The following is a 12,045-nucleotide window of genomic DNA, read 5'->3' as shown; positions in this document are numbered from 1 at the left end:
TTATTCCATTAGTCTCTAGGCCACGTCTACCCTGTACACTTATTTCGAAATAAGGTATTCCAGAAGAAATACTCCAAAATAGCTTATTTTGAAATAGCATGTCTACACTACCGGGAAGCCTGAAAATTAGTCCAATGCGGTCTTCCCTAATGTGGACATGCCACCTCAATTTAGAGCCCCCAGAGGCACTGAGGAGTAATTACTTTGAATGGCCCTAGGGAGGAGCTATTTTGAAATAGCAGCAGTGGAGCGTCTGCACTACTGCTATTCCAAAATAGCTATTTTGGAATAGGAGTTATTCCTCACGGGATGAGATTTACAGAAATTGGAATAAGCCATCCAATATCTCAAATTTATTTCAAAATAACGAAATTGCTGTGTAGACGCTCGCATTATTATTTCAGAATAATGGCCACTATTCTGAAATAACGCTGCTGTGTAGACACACCCTAAAGTACCACAGGACTCCCTCTTGTTTTTGCAGATACAGACTAACACCGCTGCCACTCTGAGTCTGATCAGTCATTTGTCATTACTTCAGTAGGTTGGTGTGTATCTATGCAAGAGATAAAAATCCTGCTTTTATCTTTAGGAGCTGCATAGGGAGGAAGTGAAATGGTGCAGAATATGCATCTGTCTGTAAGAGCTCTTAGGCTGCAACATGCCATTTATGTCTCCTCTTAAAAAGAGCACAGTGAATGCCCAGCCACTACTTGCTGCGGACAGCAACATGCTGCCACTGGCTGACGTCTGGTCACATCAGTAGGCCATGGACAAGAGGCTAGTGCGGTTGCTGTACCCCTTCTTAGCTCCCCCCTAGAACAATTACTTGCCTTGTTGCTGGCATATAGGGACAAGAGGCTGTAATTTCTTTCTCCCTCCTTCTTCCTCCTGCAGCAGAGAACATGATTTTTGCTGAGAACAGACACCTAAAGAGGTAATAGGAACGATTTCATTTAATTCTGCACCACTTTACTGAAGGCAGCTTCCAAAAATACATATGTTTCATTGTAGCTCCATTTCAGCTACTGCATTCAGTGAACTGCCAACAATCTTCTTAGCACCTTAAATAAAACATGTCTCCAGCTCTTTGCTGTCTCTCCATGCCCCCTCAAAAAAGAGGGGTGAACAGCAAGAAGCCTGATACAATTCCACAGGTCCTGTTACCAAGCAACCATCCCATGCTGATTTGGCAGAACTCAGGTTCTTTAGTCACTAACCCTTCAAATGCCTAGATCAAGATGGACATGGAGAGATGCAAAACACCCCAAATCTTAATGGAGGAAATGACAGGAAGAATTTTCAAACATCAAATACTAAATCAAGACAAAAATGGAGTTATTGATATTTTGAAAAATATAATTACAAATGGACAAAGCTTAACTGAGTCAGGAGTATAATCAGTTACTGATTATTGAAGAGAGATGATCAATTTCTTACAGGTTATTAATAACCCAAAATATTTTCAGTATGGCAGGTTTAAAGTTGCCTATGAAAAGTGCATTATTGACCTTGATAGACAAATATTAACACCCACAGCATTTTGTCCCTGATCAATTAAGGGGAGAAGTGACAGTACTGCTAGATCTTGAGCTTTGTTCTCTGTTGCACGCATCTTGTATCATTTATATCACTGCAGTGATCTACACAATCAGAATGGAATTGTTGAAAAGTCATGGTTTTCATAGTCCCTGGCACAAAGTGTGCTTTTACCTTTCTTGGGTTTTAGACAACAATATGGATGCACATAGTCAATAAATCAATGCAGCTGCATTGAATGCCATCAGTTCTCACCTGCTAATGATCTGCTCCAAGATGTGTTGGCAAGACACAGAAAAGTAAGAGAAAATTTCTCCACTTGCCTTGTGTTCCAAGTCATAATGCATAGGGAGGAATATAAGGCTGCTTGTGTTTATGTGTAAGGAGAGAGCAAGGCTGAAAAATAACTGTCAAAACAGCAAAGCTTTTTCAGCAAAAGGTCCACACTGGCTCTCCATAGCTTCTTGTCTGACTAATGGCCAGAAGTGAGGTGGGAAAGACATTCTTTTACATTAACTTTCTCTTTATGCCCTGCTAGTCAGAGGCTTTGTCATTCTGCAAGTGAGAACTTGGTTCCTCTTGCTAATATGGGTTACAGCTGCTTCCATTAAAAAAATTCTAAGGCTACTTTGATAGTCCCTAAATCAGAGATCTTTGAGAACATACAAAGGAGGAAAAAATTAAATGGAAACCATCACATGTTGCCATTAAAGATAATTTATTTATCCATTCACTATGTGCTGATTGTATATGTAAATGTTATTGTATGAATATGCATGTTGAAGTGTGCAGAATATTGCATACATGCAGGCCAAATTTGTCATATATACCCATACAAACAACACTTATTTGAAATTGGACTTGCTGTAGTGTTATGGAGAAGAAGAAAAACACAATACACTTCTTCTCTTTTCACATTATGGTTCCCAGCTTGGAAGAACAATGATTGCATCCTGTTGATTGGCTTATATCAAGTTTTCTTAGCCTGGCTTATTCAGAATTTCAAGAAATCCTTCTTATAGGGTTGCCAACTGTCTAATCACACAGACCCAAACATCCTTGCCTTGCCCTCTGGCCCATCACTTCCAGGGCCATGCCCCTTTCCTGCCCCTTCTCTGAGATTCCATCCCCCTCCCTCCTTTGTTTGCTCGTCCCTTATTCACTTTCACTGGTATGGAGCAAGGAGCTGAACTAGAGGTGGTTGAGATTCGGGATAGGGTGAGTGCTCCCGCTGCATTTCCTGGTAGATAGGAGCTATGGAATCAGTGCTCAAGTGGGGCCGGATATGGAGTTCTTCTGGGCCTTCCAGTGGCCTCAGGTACATGCCAAATGCATCTGGGAGCAGCACAGGGTAGACAGGCAGGGAACTTGCCTTAGCCCTGCCATGCTACTGGACTTTTAGCAATTTAAAATCTTTGAGATTGGCTGCAGTAAACTCTGGGAGATTAATCTCAATTCCAGGAGACTCCCAGTGAAACCAGGAAGGCTGAACAACCCTACCTTCTTATAAGTAAGTTTTTGCTATTTACTAGCATTTGCAGTATAATCAATGGAACTGTATGAGTAACTAAGACCAAAATTAATCCCCTACCTTTTATAAGTTTCTGGTGCCATCCTCAGATGATAAAGATTTGAGTAAGGTAGATATTTGCTGATATATTGTGCAGTGCTTTCAATGACTTGCCATCCAGAAAATGTGTTCAAACATTTTTAATTGAACAACCCTTCATATTTATGGATATGAATGCTAACATACAACAGAAATCAACCATTACCATGGAGGAGCAAGTCATTTTTTTTCTAACCCTTCTACGTAAATGCTCAAACTATAATACCTTTCGGCTTAAAATGGTTTTCATCACATACAGGGCTTACAATTTGTTTCAATGGTTCTCAGCATCCCCACTATACAAATTGTTCTAATACCTCTTCTCTTCTATGTGTTTTTCCCCACAAAGGCATGTGTCAGTATTATATGACTAAGGCAAAAAAAGTAGTCCTATTAATTTTTCCCTGAAAATAAAATCTGATTCTTTTATTTAGAGAAACTTTTTACTGAGCTCACTTCCTGTCATACGATGTTTTTATGACTACTGTAAAAGCATTGTTTGAAGGAGGATCACTGACAAGTGTAATGTTTCATTGAAGAATTGATTTATTTTTCAGGCTATGTCTAGACTGCAGGCTTCTTTCAGAAAAAACTTTTCCAGAAGAGATCTTCCTAAAAAACTTCTTCCAAAAGAAAGCATCCACACTGCGAAAGTGCATCGAAAAAGTGATCTGCTTTTTCGACAGACAGCGTCAACACTGAATGGATGCTATCTCGCATGTAAGCTGTGATTACTATGGGCAGAATGTCCACCAGGGCACCTCTGCTTTTTCCTCTTCTTGTGAAATAATTACCTCTTCCCCGTCCGCACATGCCTTTTTCCGAAAGAGCTCTTTCGGAAAAAGGCTTCTTCCTCATAGAAAGAGGTTTATCAATGTCAGAAAAGCCCCTCTGTTGTTTCAATTTTCTTTCGAAAGCATGCGATTGCAGTGTGGACGTAATTGAAGTTTTTTCGGAAAAAACTGCCATTTTTCTGAAAAAACTCGCAGTGTAGACATACCCAAAGTGATTTGTAACAGCACTGATGCCAATTTATTTGGGCAATCTGTGCTTTCCCCTTTCATTAATAGAAAACAGGACCTTAAAGCTCCCCTAATAAATTGTTCTTCTGTACAGATGAAATGTAGGAAATGGTCTCTCTTTTGAACTGCTCAGTACTACTTTGAATGAAAAAGGTATTTATCTGTTTGTTCTTTTCACATTTGTCTTCCCAAAATTTATATTTTTACTGCATTTGCTTATAAGGCAAACACAAAAATCTATTCAATATTTACATTACAGTAGTGCACTGAAGCCCCAAGCAGATCAAGGCTCTACTTAATTAGGTGGTTTATAATCACAAAGATATGGTCCCCACCTTGCAAACATGCAGACATAAGAGTAACCTTTTAAAACTGAAACATTTGTCTGGTTATAGGCTTTATTGATGTGAAAAGTCTATGAGAGAATTCCATTCTTTTTGGCAAATATCAAAAGACCAGGAATTTCACAGTAGATGAGGGAGGAAATTTGCCTAGAATTAATATGCATTTGCCCAATATCATAAGATTTCTATTTAATCAAAGGTGGGTAAAGATAAAGGGAATTAAACTACAGTGCTAGATTTGTAAACTGGCCTAATACAGGTAAACTGGCCTATATAGTGGTCTGTTGGAGAGAACACAACTAACTATGAAACTGGTTTAGCCTATATCATGCATTTAGCATGGTCTCCTCTATGCATAAAGAAGACTCAGTGTTAAGTCACCAAGTAATGTCAGTGTCCATTCATCAGAGTTTTTCCATTAAGGTTCTCTTATTAGAAGTAGTGGAAAAATAATCTGACATATCACTCTGCTGCCTTTTTGAGGTATATGCTTCATTGCTTGTCACATCTTTATTGCACTCGACATGTGCAATAACCTTTTCTTCCTTTGTGCTGCGTAATGTGTTAGAATAAAACAGGCTGGCATAGTTCCACCACCCAAAACCATGTTTAGTTTTCACAAGTATCTTGTCTTTTTTAAAGCCCTATCTCTGTTTCTCCTTGAAACAGAGAAGCTGCAGAAAGAACATAGATAGGATTTTCGTGATTTAAAGAAACAGTATGTTCATTAAGATCAGTTATAATTTTGCTGATAGATTGAAAGATTTTTTTTTCAAATTTTCATCATTTCATAACATGCACTAGTAGTGTCTCTGCAATCTTATTCAGTACTTTTATCCTTATCATACATATGCACTAGACCAGGGCTACTCAACTTTGGAAGCCCCAGGAGCCACAATAATACTGAAAGCACATGCTGAGGGCCACAACTTAAGTATGGTTGCATATACATGCAAATATATGCAAATAGTCTCTTTCACACTGGTGGGCATGAATACAAAGCACTTCCCACAATCCCCAGAGCTCCCGGCACCTCTTCCCTGGGGGCTAGAAATGCCAACACCCTGTACCCGTCTGTTCTAGCCAGCTCATCCACTTGATTCTTTCAGTGTTCATCCCAACTGGGAGACGCCTCACGATTGTGAAGCATGTTCCCAGTGGAGGCCATGTTCAAAGGTTCCCACCTGTGGACTGTATGTTGAGCCCTGCGTAAACCCAAACCACACTGTGTGCCACAAACATACAGGCCGTGAGCCGCATGCGACCCACGGGCCACATGTTGAGTAGCCCTGCACTAGACAGACACTTGTAATAGAACTGTGTTAGTCCATTCATCTATTGTTTATACGTTTAGGGATACATTGTGCTAGGGAGAGGCAATAAAGTTACTCACCTAGAAAGAAACCTCCCAACAGTCCTAGGTTTCACAAGATGCCCAACTTTGACCCACAAAATCCCATATTTGCCCTGCCCTCCTCTCCCATTGGGCTGGGGCACAGGCATGCCAAATTTGAGCAACAAGCATTGCTATTCTGGGATCACAGGGTCACTCACTCAAATTTGGTCCATTTGCCCACATGGAAAGGGGACAGCCAGCCAAACTCAAGCAGTGCTACCATCCCATGCACCAGGTGGCAAAGCTCAGAGCAAGAAACAGAGCCCAACCAACCTCATAGGAGCAGCTGCAGCAGATTAATGAAGAGAAGGTAAATTTGTACTGCAGCTGCCGCACCCTGACTCCTGTTACCTCACCAGGGCAACACCTGATCTCCCTCCCAGGACATTCCCAGAAGTGGCAGTCCCACTTTAGCCACCAGAGATGTTGAGGTGTATGAAGGAGCCCATATTTTACCTAAACTTTACCTTCACTCACACCTGGCTAAAACAGGGAATAGAAATGGTGTCCCTGGCCTCTGTTTGTCAGAGGCTGGGAGAAGGATGGCAGGAGACAAATCGCTTCATCATTGTCTTCAGTCCACCCTCTCTGGGGCACCTGGTGCTGGTCACTGTCGGCAGACAGGATACTGGGCTAGATGGACCTTTGGTCTGACCCAGTACAGCCGTTCTTATGTTCTTATGTTCTAACATCTCTGCACTTCCTGATTTTACCCACAGGAGAACGTACCTAAATCTGATGAGAATGGCTATTCTTGAAGTATTTCTGATCTCCTCGTTACTAGGAAATGATCAAAATCTGGACCTCCTCTTGATGGCTTGGGCCCATAGGAGCTGGAACTTGAGGTGCTAGGGATGCTTCTACATCCTCAGGCTTGAAGTGTTTTCCATTATATACAGGGTTTACAGTTTGTATCAATGGACTCCCATAGCCCCAGAATAAAAATTGTTCCAGTGCCCCCACTTGGGCCAATGTTCCTTTCATCTTTTCCATTTATGTACAGATATTTTCCATCCATGTGCAGAGTAATTTTTGTTATGTGCAGCTAGGCATGTGAGAATGTGCACCACCACGAGAAAAGCAAACATAGCTGTGAGCACTCTACTAATCAACTGAGCAGCATTGGAATCTCTCCTGAGTGGCCGCACAAGCACACCGCTTGCATGGAACACTGGCTTGGGCCCATCTCTAATTTACCTTTAATTGGGAAGACCTAAACCACTGAATAGAAATATTATAGCTGAAAAATTATTACAAACAAAATACTCCTAACACCATCTAGATTAATTTTTTCACTTGAGAGCTTCTATCAACTTAGATCTCATGAATATTACCTAGCTACCTTAGGGTACCTCTACACTGCAATGTTATTTTGGGATACCAAAGGTATCCCAAAATAGATACCCCACATCTTCTGAACGCATCCACTATTTTGAAATGTAGTGGACATGCTATTTTGCCATCCCTGTAAACCTCATTCTATAAGGAGTAAAGGATGGCTTGACATAACGCCTTATTTCGAAATTTGGCACTGTGTAGACAGTGCCAAATTATGAAATAGCCTATTTTGAAATAGACTCGAAATAAGCTATGCAATTTGCATAGCACAAATTGTGTAACTTATTTCAAGTTTCGGGTGTTGTGTAGGTATATCTACATCATCTGTCTATTCATTTCCCTTGTTTCTAATTTTCCTCCATCTTTGTCTCTTCCTTTGCTCCTCTGAGTTTCTTTTCTTCTTTCTGTCACCACTCTTAAGCATCTGGCACTCCCTCAGGTAACTTACCAAACATCAGTAATAGAGTCAAGAGTGTCTTGTGTTCATATCAGTTATTCTTTGCTTTGTAAAATCCATTCTTTGCCAATCACTATGTTCAGTGGATTTTGTTTCTTTTCAATTGTTTATTCTTGGTACTCTTAACTACTGTCATATTTCCAAATTGCTTTGTATTTAGGCAAAATTCTAGAACCTTGGAACAAGTTGCCCAAAATGCTTTGTACCTACAGTAAGCTTTATTGTGGAAATCTATTAATAGCTAACTATTCCAACCTTTATATGTGCAAATTCCGTCAGAAGCAAGATGTATGTTTTGTTAAGGAATGATGTACATGAACTCTGTGTGGGGTAACATTAATAGAAAAAATAGTTTATTCTCCTTGATATAATGCTACTTGTATTACAGTGTATAACTTCCAGAAGAGTATATGGCTCGTATAAATGCCTTTGTATCATAAAAATAGTTATAATACTAGATAAGAAATGGGGAGTAAGGTGTATTGCTCTTCTACTTATATTTATATCCCACTGTTTACAAGTCAAATTAAGCTCGCAGTTTCCCAGGGCATGTCTACACTAGGAAATTATTTCAAAATAATAACTCCCAAAATAACTATTTTGAAATAGTGTGTCCACACTACAGGGTAGCCTTGAAATTAGTCTGAGGCAGGCTCCCTTACTATGGATGCGCTACCCTGACTTAGAGCCCCAGAAAGAACTGGGGAGTAATTACTTTGAATGATTCTGGGGAGTAGTTATTTTGAAATAGCTTTTGTGGAGTGTCCACACTAAGGGTATGTCTACACTACCACCCTAGTTCGAACTAGGGTGGTAATGTAGGCAATCGGAGTTGCAAATGAAGCCCAGGATTTGAATTTCCTGGGCTTCATTTGCATCTCGCCGGGCGCCGCCATTTTTAAATGTCCGCTAGTGTGGACTCCATGCCGTGCGGCTACACGCGGCACGGACTAGGTAGTTCGGACTAGGCTTCCTGTGAAACGAGGAGTAACGGTAGTTCAGAATAGGAAGCCTAGTCCGAACTACCTAGTCCGTGCTGCATGTAGCCGCGCGGCACGGAGTCCGCACTAGCGGACATTTAAAAATGGCGGCGCCTGGCGAGATGCAAATGAAGCCCGGGAAATTCAAATCTCGGGCTTCATTTGCAACTCCGATTGCCTACATTACCACCCTAGTTCGAACTAGGGTGGTAGTGCAGACATACCCTAGCTGCTATTTTGAAATACCTGTTTTGAAATAAGCGTTATTCCTTATGGAAAGCAGGAGTTATTATTATGAAATAACCAGCTCCTTATTTCGAAATAATGGATTTGGTAGTGTGAATGCTCTTTTTGTTATTTCAAAATAAGGGCCCAGAGCTTAAAACATATGAACCTCTGTTTGTGCTGATTGATCTTTAATTAATAAACTGAGCCAAATTATTAGATATCTTATTTCATAATTTACCAGAACCCTACCAGTGCTCATTTATTTATTAAATCTACAGTTTAAAAAAAGGGGTATAATAAAGTAGACAAGAATGAGCTGTTTGCATTTGACAATAAGATCAGAGTGCATAGAGAGTGTAAACAAGCATAAGAATGGCCCTCCTGGGTCAGAACAGTGGTTCACATAACCCAATAATTTCTGAGGGTATGTCTACACAGCAAAGTTATTTCGAAATAACAGCCATTATTTTGAAATAACTTTCCTAGCGTCTACACAGACAAACCGCTATTTCAAAATAAATTCGAAATAGCGGAGTGCTTATTTTGAATTTGGTAAACCTCATTCTACAAGGAATAACCCCAAATTCAAAATAGCTATTTCGAAATAAGGGCTGTGTAGACACTTATTTCGAAATAGGGGGCCTCCAGCCTTCCCAGGGTGCCCTGGTGGCCACTCCTGCCTCAACCAAGAACACGCCTCTCCCTCTCCTCCTCCCTGGAGCCCTTAAAGGGGTTGACTCTGGCCACAGTGCCTGAGCCAGCTCCAAGCCTGCCAGCCCAGAGCCAGCAGTCACTGCCTCTGACTCAGTGGCCCCAAAATATAAGCCAGCAAGCCACTGGCAGCCAGCCCTCCACCGCTCCCCAGTAGCAGTCTGCCAGCTCCCAGGAGCCTGACAGAGCCTGGAGAAGGCGGCCGCTTTCCTGGTCCAGGATGGAGATCATAGACCTTATTCAGGTTTGGGGGGGATGTTCCCAACATCCATGATCTCCGCACTAGACGGAGGAACGCGGCCGACTATGGCAGGATAGCTGCCAGCCTGGCCACCAAAGGCCACATGCAAACCCAGGAGCAGGTTTGCATGAAAATCAAGTTGGTCCGGTGAGACCCCCACCCCTGATCCCTGAGCTTCCTTTCTCCCTTCTTCCCCCTTCCAGCTCCCTCCTTCCAGGTTTCCCCCTCCCCTCTCACACCCTCTCTCTTCCCCTCTCCTGCTTCCTTTCCCCAGTCTCACCAGAGTTTCATCCCACCCCCAGGTTTTGTTAAATAAAGAGAGTTTGTGTTCATGAAAATACGTGTATTTTATTTGACATCAGGAAGGGGGGGTAAGTGGAGGGACATGAGGGAGGAATGAGGCACAAGCCCCCAGTTGGGCAGACCAGGGAGGTTCTTAGTGCTCCTCAGGGTGGAAGCTCTCCCACAGGGCCTCCTGGATACAGACAGCCCCCCAATGGACCTCCCGGATGGCAGCCTGCAGAATCTCTCCTGAGTGGCCGCACAAGCACACCGCTTGCATGGAACACTGGCTTGGGCCCATCTCTAATTTACCTTTAATTGGGAAGACCTAAACCACTGAATAGAAATATTATAGCTGAAAAATTATTACAAACAAAATACTCCTAACACCATCTAGATTAATTTTTTCACTTGAGAGCTTCTATCAACTTAGATCTCATGAATATTACCTAGCTACCTTAGGGTACCTCTACACTGCAATGTTATTTTGGGATACCAAAGGTATCCCAAAATAGATACCCCACATCTTCTGAACGCATCCACTATTTTGAAATGTAGTGGACATGCTATTTTGCCATCCCTGTAAACCTCATTCTATAAGGAGTAAAGGATGGCTTGACATAACGCCTTATTTCGAAATTTGGCACTGTGTAGACAGTGCCAAATTATGAAATAGCCTATTTTGAAATAGACTCGAAATAAGCTATGCAATTTGCATAGCACAAATTGTGTAACTTATTTCAAGTTTCGGGTGTTGTGTAGCAAGAATAGCAGTGGAGAAAGCTTCTCTATACCATGCCTGGTGAACTTTCACCCTAACCTAAAGGGGGCATTTATAATGGTAAGTCAACAATATAGTCTCCATTTAGTCCTTCACATCTCTGTCAATAATGTTGTTTAAAGCCAGTTACTGTGACATGAATCCCATCCAGTAAGAGCTGTACCAAAATCACCAGCTTGTTTTCTGTAGGTCTTTGAATATTCAACAGGGGGAAATAGATTTCATTCATTTTTTTATGTAGGTCAGATTTGAAAGACACCTACGAAGAAGGCTCCTTTCCTCCACCCAGTCCCTTGAGATACCTTGGCTAGCACTTTTGACTTAATGGAATTTCACAGACAGGAAACATCAGAAATCTTTTCTTCCCAGGCACTTTATCAGGATGTGCATCAGTATCTGTAGAGATACATACCTAAAGCCTCATCTTGTAAGGACATACCCTATCGGTATATAAGCAAACAGAATGGCACATATATACCTTACATCCAATTAGACATACTCTGCTGTCTACGTAAGAGGTTTTGCCTTACATGCCATTTGCAAGAAGTTGAAATGGCTGACAGGACAGCTCTGAAAATAATCATTTGCAAGATTCTGTGAAGGGAGAAAAAAGTAAAACTAAACACAAATAATTGATTAAATGAAAATGAAGTGTGAAAGTTCAGAGGCACCTTGAAGAGATATGAAGCAGTTCTTTAATTTTTTTGTTTTAAACTCAGATGAAAGAACCAGAAGTTCAATATGACCAATAATTTAGTGTGAATTAGTTTCCATTTGTTTTAGATTTAATCAGATTGACTAGCATGCATCTGTTAGTTGAAAAATTCAACAGGAAGGGGGGAAATAACTATTTTCAGGAGATAAAAGATATTTCACTCCAAAGGAATGAGATATTTTTTAGGTCTTCCTGGAATCCTAGATAAGAGACAAGCATGAAGGGAATTCCACAGTACCTCAGAACACCTGTGCTCAAACTCATAAAATAACTTTATCAAAGTCTCCATAAATCATGATGGCTCTTTTCCCCATTATCTTAGTTTATATATACAGGCAGTCCCTGGGTTACGTACAAAATAGGGACTATAGGTTTGTTCTTCAGTTGAATTTGTATGTAAGT

At 41.1% G+C, this 12,045-nt stretch overlaps 1 long non-coding RNA gene across 1 annotated transcript in view; it reads right to left on the bottom strand.

The window, feature by feature from the left end:
* Nucleotides 1-831: 831 nt before the first annotated feature.
* The window catches only part of LOC102452707 (uncharacterized), a 42,138-nt gene continuing 30,924 nt past the window's right edge, over nt 832-12,045 (bottom strand). Inside the window, exon 5 of the long non-coding RNA XR_012900832.1 lies at nt 832-929. This is a non-coding gene — a long non-coding RNA (uncharacterized LOC102452707). The remainder of the gene's footprint in view (nt 930-12,045) is intronic.

The sequence above is a fragment of the Pelodiscus sinensis genome, chromosome 1, assembly GCF_049634645.1.
Source record: "Pelodiscus sinensis isolate JC-2024 chromosome 1, ASM4963464v1, whole genome shotgun sequence".
Taxonomy (NCBI): domain Eukaryota; kingdom Metazoa; phylum Chordata; order Testudines; family Trionychidae; genus Pelodiscus; species Pelodiscus sinensis.
Note: the sequence above shows the minus strand (reverse complement) of the source record. Positions and strands in the feature narration are given on the sequence as shown.